The sequence below is a fragment of the Bombina bombina genome, chromosome 3 (assembly GCF_027579735.1).
Source record: "Bombina bombina isolate aBomBom1 chromosome 3, aBomBom1.pri, whole genome shotgun sequence".
Classification (NCBI taxonomy): Eukaryota; Metazoa; Chordata; class Amphibia; order Anura; family Bombinatoridae; genus Bombina; species Bombina bombina.
The window spans coordinates 1,121,069,056-1,121,082,387 of NC_069501.1; the positions used below are offsets into that span (position 1 = coordinate 1,121,069,056).

General features: G+C 34.2%; 1 protein-coding gene across 1 annotated transcript in view; it reads left to right on the top strand.

Moving 5' to 3' along the window:
• FLT3 (fms related receptor tyrosine kinase 3) overlaps nucleotides 1-13,332 on the top strand; it is a 234,497-nt gene that overhangs the window by 736 nt on the left and 220,429 nt on the right. The gene's annotated exons all lie outside the window — the stretch shown is intronic.

Genomic DNA, 13,332 nt, shown 5'->3' on the forward strand with positions numbered 1-13,332 from the left:
TCTACTGTTGCATACAATGTATTCCGAAAGTAAAATCGTTGCTAATTCATGTTTGACAAATATTTTATCTAATAATCTAATAAAGATTTGCAGCAAAGGAATTCTCATCGTCCTTTTAAGAGAAACTATATAACCAATAGAAATCATGAAAACATTGGCAGCAATATATAATTTGTAAGTTTTATAATACACTTGTCCAAGTTAAGGGCCACAGTGAAGCATTTTATCTCACAAAATATGTTATCAATAATTTAATCTTAAAACAACAATATTCCTCTTAAAGCACCAAAAAGAATATTGATGGAGATGCAGAAAAAAAAACATTGTGTGCGAGTTTATTTGTATATGTTTCTATGTCTGTACAATAACACAAGTATTTCCATTTAGCATTGACGATAGTTATTGACAAATATGCCGGGGGGGGCAAACCTATGGCATGAGTGCCATTGACGACACATCTGAGCTATCACCATACTGCTTGGTTTATTTGTCTTCAATTGTAGTGCTTAATAAATTATTTTTCTTATGAATTTATGCTATATAAAACAAGCTTTAAAAGATCTGTCTTAAACCTAAACTATTAATCATCTAAAGTACATGCAAAATAAGTATAAATATTTATTTTAGTTAACTTTAATTAGCATTCATGTTTAGCCCTATGTGAAAAAAAACTCCCTTGTGGCTCCTCAGAAGAAAAGTTTAAACACTTTTTTTTTCTTACACCAAAAACCCCCCAATTTTTATGGCAATCATGCAAGCATTTTCAATAATATATAATTAGTGTATTATAATATTTGCCACTTCATTTTGTGGGTCACATTACATGCATACAATGTCATTCCGAAATTATCATAAATGAAGTCCTTCTGCTTATAAAGCTTCCTTTTTTAGGTAAACTTTTTTTTTATTATTGACAGGTATCACAACATCCTTAATTATTTAACTTGTTAGACGGTTTTTTATTTTGTGCACATTTTTCAATTTGCAATTTCTTAAACTGGGTTGATATTTCAATGTACATTATACATTTTCAGATTACGTAAAAGGACTCGATTCACCATTATGCAGAATAATAATTAATTTATAATTTGTCTTATTTTCTCGATGTGGCTGTAAATACAGAAAGTAAATTCTCTCTTTCAAATAATTCACTGAAATTCACTGAAAATGATAAATCCATTTCTGTGTTTTGTGTAGCTGATTTCCTAAAACAGGGATGTTTAAAAGGTCATTAAAGTAATTTTTGTTTGTGCATATATCAGCAATTTAGCTCAGAACTGCAAAAAAACTGCTTACAGATATGTGTTTTAAATGCATTTACAATTTTTATTTTATTAGTAAAATGAGCGTGTTTTGTAGTCAAGGGACATAACTCTTGAAAAGCCAATTGAGTGTGTTTATCTTATCTTCTTTTCTGTGGTCATTTAGTGACAGGTCATTGAGGTCCTGTACTGGTCAAGCATTTGCTGTTTAGCATGTTGCAGGGTGTAGTTTATGAATCATAAAGAATTCACTACAGCTTCTCTAGGGGCAGTAAGAAACCACAATTTTCAGAGTTAAAGTATAAACATATGTATGTATTTTCCCATTATCACTTTCTCTCACATTAGTAGGGGTAAATACCTATATAATAAAAGCTGGTCTTTGTTTAATTTATCTATAAATAAAGTTTCTATTATATGCTTGCTTGGAACAATATTCAAACATGATATGCTCTGTTAAAGGGATAGGAAAGTCAAAATTAAACTAGCATGATTCAGATAGAGAAAGTCTCTGGCTAAGTCAATCCAGCATTCATATAATTAAAAAAACACGTGGGATGCTTTAATCTCTTAAAGGGACCTGTTAATCATAATTTGTACAAACATTGTTGCTAAAACTGGTGCCATACAGTGTCTTATTTCACCTGCCTGCTCTTGAGCCTACCTAAGTATGCTCTAATGGGAAGGAGCTAACAAAGGATGCCAAGAGTATGCTCGTTCTCTTAATCAATATAGTTTGATTTTCACATTTATGTCCTCTTAATCTGAGATATCCCAGCTATCTCACAGCTGGGCTGACTTGACCTTGAATTTATTCACCTGTCCCATGATGATGCATGATCTATGTTTACTTCATAATTCATTTTCCCAAAAAAGACTTCCTTTGGATTGGGGAAAAGTAAGACTAGATTGCTTTAGGTTCGGGATTTAAAAAGATGTAAACATATATGATCCAGAGTAAGTGTGCCATTTAATAAAGCTTCGCTTCCGTGACCTGTCCGCCTGGGATTGCAGAAAGTGGGCAGCAATACACTGCCTGTATTTAAAATTGCACATGCGTGTGCTTATACAATGCCACCCCCTGCTCACAATAGTCCAATGGCACACAAGTAGAGGCTGTTAATCACCCCAGATGAATGTGTCCCAGCTGATTTTAAATCCGCCAGCTAATAAAAGTTCTAATGACCGCTGCTTTCTAACTATCAGCTGCAGGCTCGCTCATCTGAGCCTTCAGTGAAGGGCCTCCAAGTCAGCACTAATACAGAATACATTGATTTGGAAGTAGCTTGAACATTGTTGTTATGGTATTTTGAGACAGAATAAATATATTTAGAAGCAAATTTATGCAGATTAACTGTAAAATTACTGTATGTGTAGAAATCTGTGTAAGTAAACAGCATTAGATAGATACATTATTGTGTGTGGGTGTCTAACATACAAGATGAACATGTTAACATTGTGATAAAGGAAAAATAAGTTTGTTAAAAATGTCTACAGTCTATTAAAAGTTAGACAATTTAGAAATTGGCAAATATAACAATGTATATATATGAAGGAATGTTAACCTTTTTTATCTTGAAAGTCAGGAAAATAACGTAGGGTCTATAAATAGCATCCATGAGGGAACTGGTATCTACTATATTCTTAAAGGGACACTAAACCCAATTTTTTTCTTTTGTAATTCAGATAACATGCAATTTTAAGCAACTTTCCAATTTACTCCTGTTATCAAATGTTCTTCATTCTCTTTGGAATCTTTATTTGAAAAGCTAGAATGTAAGTTTAGTTGTCGGCCCATTTTTGGTGGACAACCTGGGTTGTTCTTGCTGATTGGTGGATAAATTCATCCACCAATAAAGAAGTGCTGTCCAGGGTTCTGAACTTTCTTTTTCAAATAAAGATAGCAAGAGAACGTAGAAAAATTGATACTAGGAGTAAATTAGAAAGTTGCTTAAAATTGCATGCTCTATCTGAATCACGAAAGAAAAAAAATTGGGTTCAGTATCCCTTTAAAGATGAATGAACCGTGCAGACTATATGGGACCAAATTATCAAGTTCTGAATGGAGCTTGATGCCCCCTGTTGCCGCGCGAGCCTTCAGGCTCACCGGAAACAGTAGTAATGAAGCAGCGGTCTAAAGACCGCTGCTCCAAAACTTGTCCGCCTGCTCTAAGGCTGTGGACATTAATCCACCCAATCCTATACGATCGGGCTTATTGACACCCCCTGCTAGCAGCCGATTGGTTGCAAATCTGTAGGGGGAAGCATTGCACAGGCAGTTCACAAGAACAGCTTATGCAATGATAAATGTTGACAGCGTATGTACGGCGGACATGATACGCTACATTGTATCGTGTCCGTCCGCACATTAATAAATCATCCCCTATGAGTTGAATAGGTTTGTGGAATGCTGCATAAACATTTTTTTGGTTCATGTTATAGTTACAAACAGTTTTCACATTGAGAGCTTCTTGATCCTATAGAGAACTTACTGATCCTGTAGATAGCTTATTGATGATATAAAGAGCTTACTTATATTGTAGAGAGTTTGTTGATCCTGTAGATAGCTTGCTGAGCCTATAGAGAGCTTATTGATTGTATAGAGAGCTTATTGATCCTAAAATGAGCTTATTGGTCATTTAGAGATCCTATTGATCTTTAAGTACTCTATAGATCCACATGGGTGAATTATATGGTTCCTAGAGCATCAGTAATTTCTCCATATGCATAAAGTACCCCTTTACACTATATCAGGGGTATTGGGAAAGGAAATTGACCTATGACAATGCACCATCATGACAGTTAGGAGATGTCTCAGCACCTTCAACATTTCACTGACAATACCCATGGTTAAATTAAAACTGCCAGAGGCTAGCAAAGGTATGGAAATCAGATGTAGCTTTATAAGACTGAGACAATTATCCTTATTCAAATGAAGGAGACACAGTCAAGTTAATCATCATTACCTTTCAAATATTTCCATATCCTTTAATCTTTACAGGAAAACCTTGTGATATAGTATCTAAATCTTACTCTAGCTTTATGATAATGAGCACTGAACTAGGATTGATGTGTTAATCCATGATAGATAGATAGATAGATAGATAGATAGATAGATAGATACCATTACTTTTAAAGAGTTTCCTTCTGTGTCACTCTTCTCATCCTCTTCAATATTGCTTTGACTGTCAAGCTCAATTACTCAGTATGATTTGTGTTAAAGGGACAGTGTACACAAATTTTCATATATCTGCATGTAATAGACACTACTATAAAGAAGAATATGCACATATGCTGATCTAAAAGTCCAGTATAAAATCTTTTAAAAACTTACTTAGGAGCTGGAAAACAAGAAGAGCAGACCCTCCCCCTTCCCTACATATGAAAAGACAGATAACATAAACAGCAGGAGTCTGTAAACGCGTGTATACATTTAACACTGTACACTTTTACATAAATACTCCCAGGTGGGCTATATAAATGGACCATCTACAAAACAGTTATGCAAAGAAAAATCTAGTGTACAATGTCCCTTAAAAAATATTTAAAATGTATTTTTTGAAAAACCATGTTTCCTATTTTAAAAATATGTTTTGATACGTATTATTCTTTAAACGGATCAAGAAGTGATCATGTTTCCTGAAATGCGAATTGAGCATGCATTAGATTAAGCATAACAAACTGGTAAAAAAGACTCTATGTGCTGTATGAAAATTGTGCAAAGTGTAAAGGTCTTCGAAAATATTTTTTTGGAAATAGTGTTCCAAAAGTGCTGAGAAAACTGTAGGATTGCAGGATTTTAATATTATTTGTAAGAGGTTCAATTGATCTGAAGAGCTAGAAAACAATTTCAAAATGTTTTTCTAATGAACTGTCATGGCTTAGAATATGAACATAGCTTATCTCACAATGTTAACCATTGCAAAATATGACTGAGGCAGTTGAATTACACCCCAAATTTAGTAATATCTTTCTATACACATGATCAGTGTGCTAGCAAGAAACTTGAAACCTACATGATATTATCTATAATCTATCTATCTATCTATCTATCTATCTATCTATCTATCATCTATCTTTCTATCTCTATTTATATATAACATAATTATATATATATATATATATATATATACACAAATATATTTATATATACTGTATATATACATTGTATATAGATACACACACACACACACATATATATATATATATATATTTATATGCACAGTGTATATACAGTATGTATATATACATACTGTATATATACATATATATATATATATATATATATATATATATATATATATATGTATATATATATCGAGAGTGCAAACTTTAAGAGTACCACCAATCTAATTCAAGATATCTTTATTTACCAAAGACTACCAGATATAAATATACATGGGACTCCTTCCCTCTTATAAAATCCTAATTTTCCATGTCACATAAATAAAGGTCTCTGGTCTGGTGAGATTCTGCAAGAATGCTCACAAGCACTTCTATTTCCCAAGTGGGATTTTCTAAAGCGACTTTTTACCCTGAAAGAGGCGTATTCTGCTTTAAGAGGTGAATGCTGCATTTTTGCCTGGGAAGAAGATACATACAGTACAAAAGTACACAATTAATAATATAAAAATCCTACAAAACAAATAAATATGCACAACATCAATCCTAATTTAAGTACACTGGGTGTGCAAAACAACACATAAAAATGTGTGCAACATACAAAGCGTAATTGTTGTTTTATTGTAAAATGGACTGAACATGGGCGTTCCATGGGTGTGTAAGACATTGTCTCTCAAATCCCAGCATAATTCTCTAAACATTTCCACCATACTGATCTCACTAATTTTTCCTACAAATATAAAGTTGACAAACTTTTATCAAAATGCTCAAAACACTAAATTACTCTGAAAGAAAAACCTATGCACAGGAAAATAACTGCAAAGTTATGGTACAGTGCACTGAAAAAAAAGCATATTTTGATTTGTATTGGGTGTATTGTTAAAGATTAAATGTAAATTTTTACATCGCAGAGAGCTCTCATTATTTCTACTCGTCACTCACAGGGACAGCCCATTTTCTTTGAGAACTGCACCAAGATTGTCCCTGTGAGGAAAAGCGTGGTTTTTCACTTTGTGGTGGTGAATTTTTGATTGTCAGGGCCATATACTTTAAAATATTATCACCCCTAGTGGAGAGACATAATAATTACATCAAAAAGAATCAAAAATATATACAGACTTCAAAATACATTTAAAATCTACACACTACCCTACAACAGGGCTCGGCAAACCAAGGAGCTAGGTAGCCATTGGCTCCTAACGTTTTGGGTTATTCTCCACAGACCTATTTACAAATACCAATGTCTGGCTCCTAAAAATATGTACAGCTCTACAACATCAATTAAATTTATACTTTTTATAAATCATAACAAAAGAAAAAAGTGAATTGAAAAAATAACAAACAATACAATTCCCAATTAATTCCATAAGGTATTAAAGCATACAGAACACTTCCTTTTGTAGTAATAAACATTCTGTATTCCCACCTCTTCTTGGGCAATAAACATGTTAAATAATTTTAAATCTCAGTTGAGTGAGGTTGTGTCCAGCAGTGACAACTGGTGCATTCACCTGTTTACTGCAAATATTACTGTTATGTTGATTAATCCTTTCATGGACTTAGTCGTCTCCCCCACATAGATGACCCCGCAGGCATATTTAATTTAATAGACTACAAAGTCCGTGTTACATGTATAATATCCCCTAATGCTATATTTTTTTCCTGTCCTAGGATGAGTAAAAGCAGAGCTTTGTATTATACTATTGCTAAGCAAGGATAACATCCCAAATTATTTTTTTTATCTATGCAGCTTTGTCTCACATTATGTTTAGAACTTACATCTGCTGTAACCAATATATGTTTTAAATTAACTCCCTTTTTATAGGCTGGCATCAGAATACTTGAAAATTCCAGTATAATGGAATTACATATTTGTAACATTTCCCATTGTTTACATAATTGTGCTTCTTTGTTTAAACTGCAATATTTACTAACAAATGCCATCCTAGATTGTTTTTGTTTTCTGTGCTGTAAGATAATATTGACTATTGAGAAAGTAGTAGAATATCCTTATATATCAAATATGGTGGATAATCTATAAAACGAGAGTCCATCTCCTTCAACCTGTCCTGGGCCAGTCCATCATCACAGACAATCTGTATCAACCTCATTAACGTACTCCTGGGCAGATGGAAGTGTACTTGTAAAATGTAAAAGAGTATTACAATCTGTTTCTTAAAAAAAACTCACTGAAATTCATTTTAAATAAAATATGCTGTGTGGCATTATTTAATTACTGTCCAAATCTTTCCTGGGTTCCAATGTCACCTAACCACACCCAAAGGTGTCATCAATATAGCGCCACCAATTTTAAAATCTAAATTTGTATTTTTTGGGGTATAAAAGATAGCAAAGTATAACTATAATTAATATTGTAGGGTAGATTTTAAATGTATTTCATAATCTATATATATTTTTGATACTTCTTGATGTAATTATTATGTCACTCCACTAGGTTTCAATAATATTGAAAAGTCTATGTTATTGATGGTGAGATGGAAGATAAGGAGTTAAGTTTAGATAGGGGCTGAAACCCCAAATTTGTCCTTCATTATTCAGATAGAGCATACAATTTTTAAAAACTTCTCATTTACTTCTGTTATCTAATTTGCTTAGTTTCCTTTGTTAAAAAACGTACTTAGGAAGGTTCGGGAGCAGGGAGCTAGCTGCTGATTGGTGGCTGCACATATATGACTCTTGTCATTGAATTACCAATGTGTTTAGCTAGCTCCCAGTAGTGTATTGCTGCTCCTTCAACAAAATTATACCAAGAGAATTAAACAAAATTGATAATACTATAATATAAGGACAATAATACTCAGGCCCCAATATTTAAAACATCGGCAAAACAACAAGAAATTGCCTGTTTGGGTTTGCAGGCTTGCAGTCCATCGGTCTGGCAATATATTCCAAAAAAATCACAACTTCAGCAAAAGTCTGCCACTGAGGGGGAGTTGTCTTTAAAGCATATCTGCATAAAATAGTGTGTGTTCACAAAAATAAAAAATGTATTCTGTGTAGTAACACTTCAAATTATGCACATGTAAATTCAGTTTCACTGTACATAGGGGTCAAGTAGTGTAGAGGTTATTGCAGTGGGCTATTGGCACTATGGCACTATAGGGGTTAATAGGTTAGGAAGTTTATTGTGGTGGGCTATTGAAGGTTTAGGGTTTAAGTAGTATAGGGATAATTTGCGGTTGTGGGTTAGGTTATGTCAGTTTAGCGGTACATAGCTATAATTATTAGGCTCAGTGCTATATATTTAAAGGGGATCCTTTACATTGCCAATGTCGGTGCCGATGCTGCTTGGAATACTTCGCCAGCATCGCCACCCATTGTGAGGTATATTAAAACGCCTCTCTGTGCTGCTGCCTTTAAAGAGTAATGTCAGTACTTTAGAATATTTTTCTCGACATTGCGTCAGATTACTTTGAAATTTATCGCCACCTCGCAGCACTTTCAATCGGGTCATTTCAAGTGAGCAGTTAATTTTTTTCTGATAAATTTCAACGTTACTTCTAGTTCCATATAGAATAAATATATATATTAATATAGAACATGTTTGCTACACTGTGATTGCAATATTATAAGTAAAAATTATTGCGCAATCCCGTTTGCAATATTATAAAATCTGAATATTGTGAACGTGCAATCGCATTCTTAAAATAAGTAAAAAAACACTATACTAAACATATACATTAAACATTGTATATTCATATATTATATACCCACAATCCCCCTGCTTTTATAGGTGTATTATTTATATGTTTAATTCACTATTGTATTGTAAGAACAGGGGTTAAAGGGACATGAAACCCAAACATTTTCTTTCATGATTTAGGTAGAACATACAATTTTAAACAGCTTTCCAGTTTACTTCCATTATCAAATATGCTTCATTCTCTTGGTATCATTTGTTGAAGGAGCAACAATGCACTACTGGTTTCTAACTGAACATGGGTGAGCCAATGACAATCGGCATAATTATGCAGCCACCAATCAGCAGCTAGAACCTAGGTTCTTTGCTGCTCCAGATCTTTCCTAGATAAACCTTTCAGCAAAGAATAACAAGAGAAGGAAGCAAATTAAATAATAGAAATAAATTGGAACGTTGTATAAAATTGTTTGCTCTATCTGAATCATGAAAGAAAACATTTGGGTTTCATGTCCCTTTAAGTCTCCATTGACACATGTAACTTGTATTGCATACAGTACTGTGTAAAGGGATCCTTTACATTACACCTTTGATGTAATTGGCGATTGCCACTGAAATGTATGGTAAAATGGATGCTACCTTTAAACAGTACTGTCAGCCCTTTTGAATATTTTGACGGCTTTCTCAACATCGCAACGGATCCATTTTAAATATCTTGCCACCTCGTGGCACTTTTGATCATCTTCAAATAACTAGTAGATCTTTCTCTGACAAATTTACTCTGCCTCCTGTATTATGTGACAGCCATCAGCCAATCACAAAATGTATATGTATGTATTGTGAATTCTTTCACATTCTCAGTAGTAGCTAGTGCCTCAGAAAGAGCCTCAGAAAGTGTGCATATATAAAAGACATTTTGATAATGGACGTAAATTGGTAAGTAATTTAAAATAGTGTGCTCTATCTGAATCATGAAAGTTAAATTTTGACTTTATTGTCCCTTTTAGCTTACAGTACACTTAATAGGAAACAAGGGCAAACTTATTGGGCCTATGGTTCTTATTTGTTTACATAAAAATCTATGTTCCTATGTTTTGTCTACAGTGAAATTTGTTTTTTTAGCATTTATAGTACTCTAACCACAATAGTCTGCCAAATAAAGTATTTTACATTTAAAAATACTGCACAGTTTTCAGAGAAAACAGAGTTGGGAAAATAGACACTTCAGTCAAAAGATACCTATGAGGCAAAGTTTTAGAAATGAAACTTTTGATGAACTGAGGCGTTTTTTAATAGACCGATACTTTTGGTTTCTCAAATAGATACTGGATGAATAATTCCAGGTATAGCAAACTTCCCTTTATAGCAAAATAGTGTGACTACAGTGTAAATGAAACTGATCCTTTTCTGAAAAATAAATAAGTAAATGTAACCTGTGCTGCAGCTGATAATAAATAGGCAATGCCAAATTGGTGGTATACAAAAACTATGATATACAATCCTGCAGACCTATCCTTTAGAGAGATGGTAAACACGTAAAGTGATTTTAAATTATTGCAGTACATACAGGGGTCAAGTCGGGCGGGAACGCATGGGAACGGAGTTCCTACACTATTTTTGTAGGAGGAACTAAGTTCCCTCTGGACAGAGAACAGAAACACTTCAATAAACACTGCTGCTGCTGGTGGGAGGAGCTGGACCACAGTCTGGTTAGAGGGATATAGTCAGTTCCTCTAGTAATGGGCAGTAACACTTCATACAATACACTAAATGTAAGACTGTCAGCAGTCCTGCTGTGTTATCAGCCCTGTTATGAATATTATCTTTATTATCTGGTATTACACATGGTGCTTACATTTCTGTGTGGCTTGCTCTGGGGTTATTTAGCTCCCATCATCAGAAATATAACTATTGCACCTTAAGTGGGTGAGATTCTGTGACAGAGGAGGATTCTCAGGCCCAAATGCAACCATTCAATGGCTCATTGGATTTAATTTACTTTCATTAACCAAAGTCTATAGATAATATACATATATATACTGTGTATATATATATATATATATATATATATATATATAAAACAAGCGAGCGAGGGTGGAAGTCTTGGTGAGTTCCCACACTTTTTTTTGTAGGACTTGACCCCTGAGTACATATGTGAAAAAGTTCTATTAAGCGTTTTCATTAAATCATATTGGTATATATTTGCATGTTATGATCCCCATTTAACAATGGCCAAACGGACAAGATTCGCTTAAGCGAACCTGTCCCCCTGGCATCGTGGCCACCGGGCAGCAGTACATGGACTGCATTTAACATTGCATAATCGGATGCTTGTGCAATGCCACCCCCTGCTCCCAAGAAGTCAATTGTGCTTGAGCAGGGGCTGTCAATCAGCCCTATTGGACTTGTCCGGGGTGATTATAATCTGCCAGTTAAGAGCTGGCATACAGTTTAGGAAGCCTGCACAGAAGGCATTCCAAAGTATTTTAATGGATTTAGACAATGCATAAAGCATTGCATTTAGGATTGTGATTTTACAAATTCTGATTTTACTTTGTATATTTCTGTGTATCCTTTACAAATTACATTGCACTTTGCATTTGTTCTATGTAAAACAAAAACTGGGAGGGAGAGACGAGTTTGCTGGGCTGAACAGGGGAGATTCCAGGGTATGTCTGACTCTCTCTTAAAATTCTCAGGATGTTCTCTAAGCATTTTACAACTTCAGGGCTTACTGATTTATTTCACCAGCTATAGGCAGGTGAAGTTTGCTTAAAATTCACAATACATTTATTTAACTGTCAGAAAAGTAATGTGTACTAATCTAGAAGCAAATACAAGTTAAATTGTAGTGACAATATTGCAGTTTAATTTGTATTTGCTGCAAACCGAGACTTTATATAAGTGCCAGGTGCTCCCCTGTTACCTTATCTCTCCCCTGAGAGATTCTCTAACCTAAAAACTTTATTACTTTCTAGGGGAGAAAGCTCTTATCTCTCTGGGACTTCCAAGTTCTGCCACTTTTCTTAGAGAATTCAGCTCTTAAGTCTGCACTATAATGTGTCTCTAACCTGGAGAATTTTTGATCATTGGGCCCAGAATGAGACAGCTGAAGAAATATATTTAAGCAGGCAGATTGATTGCTTGCATTTAACTTATTGCTCTATGGAGTGGGTAGTGCACTGCCACCTCTTTTTAAATGTTTCCAATAATGTTCATTAAGGATGAGGTCCAGTGATTGTGGAGGGAAAGAAATATAAATTAGCACTCATTCCTTGAAATTCAGACACCCAGGCACAGGTTTAGTGTGTGTTTAGAATTGGTGTCCTGTTGGAAAAGCAATCCTTTTGCACACAATGTTAAGCCAGAAGGGATGACAGACCTCTCTAGAGTAGGGTGGTAGTTCTCTTTGGTTAAAGTGTGTAATTGTACAAGTTAAAAACCACAGAACAGGCGAACCATCTCCACAACTGAATATTTAATTGTACATTTTACACACTGTGGTATAAGCCTCTCATGCTACCATCTCCCCACATGAACTCTGTGTTTGCAACCAAAATTTTTTTTTGATTTGCCAATAAACAGGATGTTTCTCCAGTCTTCCACTGTGAATATTTCTGTATTTTTTGACCCATGCCAAAAATTTTCAAAATAACAAAATTACCTACAGGGGCTCTGAAACTCCCTCAATACTGGTTCATAAGAGGTTAATATATAAAAACACTTGGGTTTACTTTTACCTGCATGATGCAAGCTTAGTAAAATAGCAGTCTTTTCACAAACAAATTAACCGTTATTTATCAACATTTGTGAATAAAGTACAAGCACTTTTTATATTTTGTATTGATTACCACATCTGGTAACACAGAGTGGATATTCACCACTTGGGAATTGCAAATAGTACTTTTACCACACAGTACAATAAGGGTGATACAACATTAGGGAATATTCCCATTGACTGTTTGAATATGTCTTGCATTTAATTAACCCCCAGTGAACAAATTCTACATAAGCCTTGTTAGTAGGAAATTTTAGTCCTTAACCTATTTGTCACAAGGTGACTTCAGGAACATTAAACTATTAACCAGTCTATTCTAGGTTCTAGATAGGCTGTTAATACAAAGAAGAAACAATACTGATACCTTATATTTTACTACCATAAATTATCACTATTGGGCAAAATACACTTGCTACATTGCTCATGACACAATATGCATCTGGTAAATTCACCTAAGAGTGATTTTAATAATTATTTTCCATTTTATTGTGTAATTTGTGTGTAATAAAAGT